Here is an 8,718-nt window from a genome sequence, read left to right on the forward strand (position 1 = left end):
TTGATTCGAATAACTCGAATAACTCGATTCGTTTAACTCGAAATTTAAATTTTTTTTCGATTTTTTCGAGTCGAATCGAGTTTTGCTCACCCTTAAATACAACCAGAAAATGGAAGAGAAATTCAATCATGCCTATATATAACTAATTTGTAAAGCACTTGAAAAAAAAGTTTTGTATCTTCAAAAATTCCTTTGTCAACATGGATGCAAAAGGTGCTGCGATACTTGATATTTTTATAGATTTACATTTTTGGGAGACATTTCTCGAAAAATATTTGTAAATATGAAAAGATGAGATTAAAAAGAAGCTTTGGGAGCTCTTTTCTAGATTTGAGGCTGACGGAGCACGATGGTGGCCACAACGGCCAACGTCAGATAACTTGATAAAAAAACAAATCAAGAATATTCATCAAAAAAGTGAAAAACAAAAGAGAGAGATGGGAGATAGGCAGTGAGAAGAGAGAAAAAAAATTATAGTTTCACTTTAGAAGGAGGTTTGTCGAATTTTAATCACTTTAATTTTTTTAAATTTAACTACTTTTAATTAAGATAATTATTTAAACTTGGTTAAATTTTTTATTAATCTACTAAGGAGAAGTTAATATGGCACATTTGATAACAGACAAATTTTTTTTATTTTTACTTTTAACTAAAGGGAACCTCTTTGTATTTAATGCAAAGCACTTTTTTTTCTTTCTCATATCTCTTCTCTCCGTACCTTAAAATGGAAAAACCAGAACCTCAATCTCCGTCCTTCACCATTTTCTCAACAACGAATCTATTGCAACTATTAACGATAACGCACCATAGTTCCCTTTGCCAGTTCCCTTTCCCTGGCGAGCGCTATAAACAGTGGTTACTAGTGTCACGGGCCGCAGTTCAAAGCCCGTGACCAGCGCACCAAATGCATCCAATAGAGGTCTGTTACTCAGATGAGGATCATTTGGCCCACAAGAATTGGCCCGATTCAAAGAGATATTGAACAAGCCTGTCAGATTGAAGCCTAGTTGGCCCAATAATGAAGAGATGGCAACTTAGGCTAATATGGTAACTAATCTTAGAAGATAGAGGGAATCTTATCTTGTAAAGATTAGATTAGATTTGATAAGGCTTATCTTGTAAATCCCTAAAATTAAGGGATATGGTTAAATCTCATCCGTCGATGTAATTGTATCTTGACCGTCGGTTTTGGGGGAGCTCAACTATAAATAGAGAGCCTCCCTCTTATTTGTACTGACTCCTGAATTGTTTCATTATTCTTTGTGAATAAGAATTGAGAGCATTTACTCAAACACTTTGCGAGCGTTCTTTCTGTTGTTCTTTTGTAGCTTCTTTTGGCACAATCGCTTCCGCTATACAAATTGGCGCCTTGGAGGAGTTTTAAGGAATCCTCACTTTTGGGCGTAAAGGCTGACTTAGGCGAGTTTGGAGCAAACGGATCGCCTAAGGCCGCACGGTTTGCAAGACGAAAGGTTTAGCCCCGTGACACTAGTACTGGGGTTCTCTGTTAACGCACCATTATTCTCAAGCTATGAACTATGCTCTAATTCATAGCTAAAACAAAGAAAAAACAAGTGAGAACCGAATATGTCTTTGTGTTTTGTCTCTTGTTCTTTGTCTTCCATGCCAATTCCCAGCCAAGCACCACAGACTACACTTGCAATCTCAACCAGATCACTTATCCATGCCAAACCTTGACTTGCTTCCATTGATGATCTTTTTAATGTCAGTCGTTTAATGATATTTGAACCAAGCAATATTTCTTCTCCATCAGTTCTTCTTATCCTTAATCAATTACTGTAGGTTTAGCAAAGAACTAATTGAAGCATAAAACAATTATGAATGAAATGGATGATTTAATTGATTAACAAAACAACCCTTATATACAAGTCCCAAGTAACAACTTCAACAAAAAAAAATCAAATTGCTACTTCTACTAACAAGCTAACAACTCCTACTTCTACTAATAAGCTGACAAAGGAGATTTAGTCTTATTTAAAAAAAACACAATTGCAGCCTTGAAACACTAACATTCTCCTTCTGACTCAAGTGTTGTGCACACCAAGTTTGTTCCTAAGAAACTCAAATCAACTAACATGGAAAGACTTAGTAAAAATATTTGTCATCTGGTCTTCTGAACTGCAATAAACCAGCTTTACCTAACCTGTCTTTTGTACTTCCCTCAAAATATAATACTTGACTAAAATATTTTGTTATTCCATGAAATACAAGATTAAGTGAAATAGCTAGAGTAGCTTGATTCCACAAACACTTTCTATACTCCCCTCTTGTTTTAAATGCATATCATCCATTAGCTTTTTTAGCCACAAGGCTTGGTTCACAATAGTTGTATAGCTGTAATGAATTCAACTTTCATAGTTGATTGAGCCACATTCTCTTACTTTCTTAAACACCAAGAGAAACAACCTGAGCCAAACGTGAAGCAATAGCCTAAAGTACTTCTCAATCATCTAGTGATCTAGCCTAATCACTATCAGAATAACCATGTAGCCTGAACTTCTCAACTTTGCTAAAATTGATTCCATATGCAAGTGTTCCCTTCAAATATCTTAACACCCTTTTTGTAGCAACCATATGATTTTCACTTGCATAATGGAGAAATATGGATAAAAAAAACTCATAGTGTATATAATGTCTGGCCCAGTAGATGTGACATACATAAGCCACCCAAAAAGACTCTTATACACCTTCTCATCTGCAGGATCTACCCCATCCATCTTTTGAAGTTTTCTTTTTTGATTCATTGGAGTGCTCACACTCTTGGACTCTTCTATATGGAACATCTTCAAAATCTCCTTCATGTACTTCTTCTAGCAAAGAAACACTTCATTTTGACTTTACTTGATCTCCATTCCCAAAAAGTAATGCATCTCACCAAGATCAGTCATTTTAAATACCTCCATTATATCCTTCTTGAATACTTCAATTTTAGTTGCATCATTTCCTATCACCAACATGTCATTTGCATAGAGAGATATAATGATTATATTTGTACCTGACTTCTTTACATAGAGAGTGGATTCACTCAGGCTCTTTACAAAGCCCAAGTTCAGCAAATGTTCATTTATCTTGCTGTACCATGCTCTGGGAGCTTGTTTCAACCCATAGAGAGCCTTCCTTAATAGATAAACCTTCCATTCTTTACCTGTTATGATGAAGCTCTGTGGTTGTTCAACATATATTTCTTCCTCCAATACTCTGTTCAGAAATGCTGACTTCACATCCAACTGAAATACCTTCCAACCTTGTTAAGCTGACATAGCCAAAAGCATCCTAACAGTGTCTATTCTTGCCACAGGAGCAAAGGTTTCAAAAAAAATCAACTCCTCAAACCTGTGTATATCCCTTCACTACCAACTTGGCCTTATACTTGTTCACTGAGCCATCAGGATTAAGTTTGGTTCATTCTGTTTGCAGGCCTCTCAACTAGTTCCCATGTTTGGTTTTTCTCTATCATACCCAACTCTTTCTTCATTGCCTCCATCTACTCCTTATCATCTTTGGATTATTCATACCCTGCAAGTTTAAGAATAGTTACATTGCACCTTTGATAAACTTCACTCAATGATCTTAAACCTCTAATTGGTGTATCATCCACCAGTTCATTAGGATTAAGAGAGAACTCTTTTTTTCATTCTTCTGCATCACTTGTCCAATCCCACTGCTCATCTTCTATGAACTGAACGTCTCTACTCACAATCATCTTCCCTATTTGAGGTTGATAGATTCTATAGGCTTTTGACACCAAACTATAACCAACAAATATTCCATGCTCAGATTTTTCTCCCAACTTGTCCTTCTTAACTTGTGGAACATGATAAAAACATAAACAACTAAATACCTTCAAATTCTTCAGAGTTGGCTTCATTTCAAACCAAGCTTCATAGGGTGTTTTTTTCTCCAATACCCTTGTAGGTAATCTATTTAGCAAAAATGCAGTTGTGTTAGCTGCCTCCACCCAAAACTCCTTAGGTAGGGACTTTTCATGCAGCATGCACATAGTCATCTTCATAATGGTCCTATTTTTCCTCTCACTAACTCTGTTCTATTGTGGAGAGTAGGGAGCAGTGAGTTGGTGCTCTATCCTAGCCTCATCGTAGAAGGTATTGAACCTTTGTGAGGTATATTTTATCCTGTTATCAAATTTGACAACCTGAATCTTACAACCGCTTTGATTCTCAACACATCTTTTATACTTAAAAACACATCAGCAACATCAGATTTTAGTTTCATAAAATAAATCCAACACATTCTAGTAAAATCATCAATAATACCTACTACCATTCAATGAAGGAGTTGCTTGTGGATCGCACAAATCAGTGTGAATCAACTGTAACTTCTCTTTGGATTTCCAAGTTGAGTTTTTGAAAGGCAACCTTGTTTGTTTGCTAGTCAAGCAAGTCTTGCATCTTGAATTTAACTCCTCCAAAATTGGTAGCCCAATTTCCATATCATTTTTCTGTATGAACTGCAAACCTTTGTGATGAAAATGTCCTAACCTCTTATGCCACAATTCAGAGTCACTGACTTGACACTTGAATGCCACTTGCTCCTCCTCGAGTTGATTCAATGAGAAACTCTTCTTTTACATCTTGATCCTAAATAATACATTGCCACAATAGTCAACGATTAGAAACATTCCTTCGTCAAACATTACCTTAAATCCCTTCTCTACTAATTGCCTCGCACTTAACAAGTTTTGATCAATCTCAAGTACAAATAAAACAATTGAAATCAACTTAGTTCTAGCACAGCTCTCTATTGCTACTATGCCTTTTCCTTCCACTTCTAGGTATTCTCCATTTCCTATCCTTACTCTTGACTTCACTGACTTGTCAAGATCTTTAAACAGCCTCTCAACACAAGTCATGTGATTGGTGCAACCATTATCAACTAACCAATTTTCACATGAAGTGTTTGATAATAAGTAAAAGACAACAAATAGTTGTTCTTCTACTTCTTTAACTGCAACATGTGCTCTACTTTGCTACTAACTTTTTGGTTCCTTGCAAAATCTCTCAATGTGCCCCATCGAGTTGCACCTTCTAAACTTTACATTGATTTTGTGGTTCATTCTTGCCTCATTAGCCTCCCATGCTCTTGTGCTTGTAAAGCACTAATAAACTCCACTACTCTCAAATGAGTCAAGTTCTTAGTGTTTTTAAAAGAGGCAACAGTTGCTTCATATTTCTCAAACACAGAGACAAATTGTAACTGCTTAACTTTCAGTGGTGTCGAAAACAGTGGTTTGAGACCACTAAATCCAATGAGTAAGCTTGTAAATTTTATTATTTAGTATTTACGAGTCAAACGTTGTTTTAGAAATATTTTTGAATTAGTAATTTATGTTTTATAATAAACTATTAGGTTTGAGTGGTAAAAACTTAGGTTAAGTGGTTTTAGAAAATGAGGTATCGAGACCTCGATTCTATACAATGAGTCATAAATATTTTTATAAATATTTATGGAGTGTCATTAAGGTAGTATTAAAGTTTTGTTAGAAAATTTTAACGTTTTGATAGTTAATTAATTAAAAAGGACTAAATTGAAAAAGGTGCAAAACTTGCTAATTAAAAGAAATAGTGATTAAAGGACTTAAATGGTAAATAGGGAGGACTTAAAGAGTAAATTTGGAAATGGCTGAGGTGGCATAAGCACAAAAAAATAATAAAATAATGTGATTAAAGGGCAAAATTGAAAATAAATAAAATTAAAATATCAAATTGAAAATCTAAAAGTTTCTAGACCATTTCTTCTCCAATTTTCTGTCCAAAACCACCATTGAAGAGCTCTCAAAGCTAGTTTTCATATTTTAGCTTCATGTGAGTTTAATTCTTTCCTTTCTCTTGTATTTTTATGTTTTAAGACTTTTACAATTAGGTCCAATTAGATATTTAATTAGTTTTTGATTTTATTGAGAATTTTGAAAATTACCATTGATGAATGCTGGATTTTTTTGATGAAATAACATGGATTTAGAGCTTTAATTTTGTTGTGTGATGATTTTATAAAGTGGTTTTGTTAGATGTTGATTTTAGGACCAAATTGTGAAAAGGTTAATTATTAGGGTTTGGTATTAAATTTTGTTTAGTAAGGGCTTTATGATAGCCTATAATATTTAGGTAAATTATCAATTGAGAAGCAATAGTTCATTTAATGGACTAACTAGTCAAAGGATTAAATTGCAAAAGTTGTAAAAGTTGGGGTAATTGCATAATTTCAAAAAATTAAGGGGTATTAATTGTGAAGTGAATTGAAATAGAAATATATGCTAATGAATGAATAATTTTATATTTTAGATCAACAGCCCTTAGATACTTGTGAAAAAGAAAAATTAGCAGAATAGTCCTTGAACTTCTACAAATCTTACAATTTCACCTAGGTAAGTTCGTATGGTTAAAATTTAATATTTATAATGAATTGATGAATGATATTATGCATTTAGTATATTGTTTAAAAATGGAATATTGTTAAATTATAAATTTGAAGTTAATATCTGATTTAAATAGAACACATGATTTGAGTACAATCGTTGTGTGACGAAAGAAAGCAAAGGAGGAATTAACGGAAAATTACCCAAGTAAACTGAGGTTCAATATTTTTTGTGAACTTTCATGTTTATTTTTCTTTTAGCTATCACGAGTTTCTGTTTAACTTATATGAGTCTCCGTTCAGCTCTTATGAGCTTCCGTTCAACCCTTATGGGTTTCTGTTAGCACTTATGTGCTTCTGTTCTGCATTCGGGCTTCTGAAATTGATGTACTCATATCTGTAAGCCATTTTTCGATTTGGTAAAATTTGGCAAGTGACTTATGTAATTGAAATTGTGAGTCTTATTGTTATTATTGGTATTGGTGTGAAATAAGCATATTTATTGATTGAAGTTGTGGTTGACAGGGAATTTACATTGAATGAATTTATTTAATTAATGTGTTAAAGTAGGTTTGGTAAGATTTATGTTTAACCTATCAAACTTACTAAGCTTCATTAAGCTTACTTATGTTGTTTAATGTCCTTGTAGATTAACGTGAGGTCGGAAGATCGGACAACACATCAAACCACATTATCCAACTTATTCCGGTAGTTTTTGTAACGTATACTATGGTTTATATGACATATATAGGGTTGGAATGGTTTTAAGTAAAGTTGGTTTGTGTAAATATTATGAACTACATTTTGTTTATATTTTCAATCAAACTTATATATGTAGGTGTAGTTATATCATGCTTGATTTTTAGTTGAGTATGGTTAATTGCTCGATTGTTTATAACCATGTTGGTGAATGTCATACTATGGTATAGATGATATAAGCATGCAAATATATGTTTCGATTAATATGGCAAGGTTTGAAATGCTAGGATATAAGAGTTAAAATGGCATGCTTAGAGCTTGAGTTGAGTGTGTTGAAGGCCTTGTTATGGCATATAAGTATGAAATTTGAAGTGTTTAGGTTGAAATTAAGAATGGGTGAGAAATGTAGCCTCAAAATGGCCTACTTTCGTCCACACTAGCAGAGACACGGGCTTATGTCTCAACCGAGTTGACACACGGCCTAGCACATGGGCGTGTGGTTTGGCCGTGTGTCCTCTGCATCTTTAAAATTGAGAAATAGAATACCCAGGTATTTGCATATGGCCTAGCATACGGATGTGTGGCTTGGCCATGTGTCTCACATCAAATGCCCACATGGCCTAATACACGAGTGTGTCTTTTGGCCGTGTGATCCACACGGCCCGGTCACACGGGCGTGTGTCCTCTACACCTTAGAAAAATTTTGAAATTTTTAAAAAAAATTCTCTGAGTTTTAGGTTTAGTCCTGATTTACTTCTCATGCATATTTTAGGCCTTGAGGGCTTATACAATGGACAATATGAGTGATTCATTATTGGTTTCTGATATGTATATGAAATGTTTATATTTGATCTAAAAAGTTCGGTAATACTCTGTAACCCTATTCCAACGACAAATAAGGGTTAGATGTGTTACATTCAGTAGTATCAGAGCTAGGTTTAGTTGATTCTCGTAATGAATGTAGTGTGTAAAATGTCTAGACATAAATGCCATATAAATCTACGGTAGTGTGATGTGTATGATCTGATCTAACATTTGTTTTCTTATAGATTGTAAAGATGTCAGATGGATTTGAACATGCTGACCATGATGAGGTCAACAGTAGAGCACCGACCTCTGAACATAGGACAAGTAGTAATGTCCCGATCCCTCAAGCTCAAGAACAAGAACTTAAAAACATGTTCTTTAGATATATGAACTAATGGGTTAGTGAGTACATGTAGGGAAGATATTTGGCTCAACAACCTCCTCTCCCTACTATACCACCTGTAGTAACTGAAGCTAGTAAACGTACTCTGATTGAAAAACTTAGAAAGTGTGGGGCCGAAGAATTTCGAGGTAGGTCAGATGATGATCCAGTTAAAGCTGAGGATTGACTCCAAAATACAGTAAGAGTTTTTAAAGAATGCTCCTAAGCCTAAGTGCAAATATTATAAGAAATAGCATCCTGATGAGTGCATAAGTAAAGTGGGGGCTTGTTACAAATGTAGAGCAACTGATCATTTTATCTGAAATTGTCCCTAACTGCAAAAAGAGGAGTAGGAGCAGAAAGAAAAGCAATTGGCTACTTCTCAGAGAACTAAGCGTCCAAGCCAAAATTGTGCCACCAGGACTGCTCGTTCGGGA

Source organism: Gossypium hirsutum, chromosome D12 (assembly GCF_007990345.1).
Source record: "Gossypium hirsutum isolate 1008001.06 chromosome D12, Gossypium_hirsutum_v2.1, whole genome shotgun sequence".
Classification (NCBI taxonomy): domain Eukaryota; kingdom Viridiplantae; phylum Streptophyta; class Magnoliopsida; order Malvales; family Malvaceae; genus Gossypium; species Gossypium hirsutum.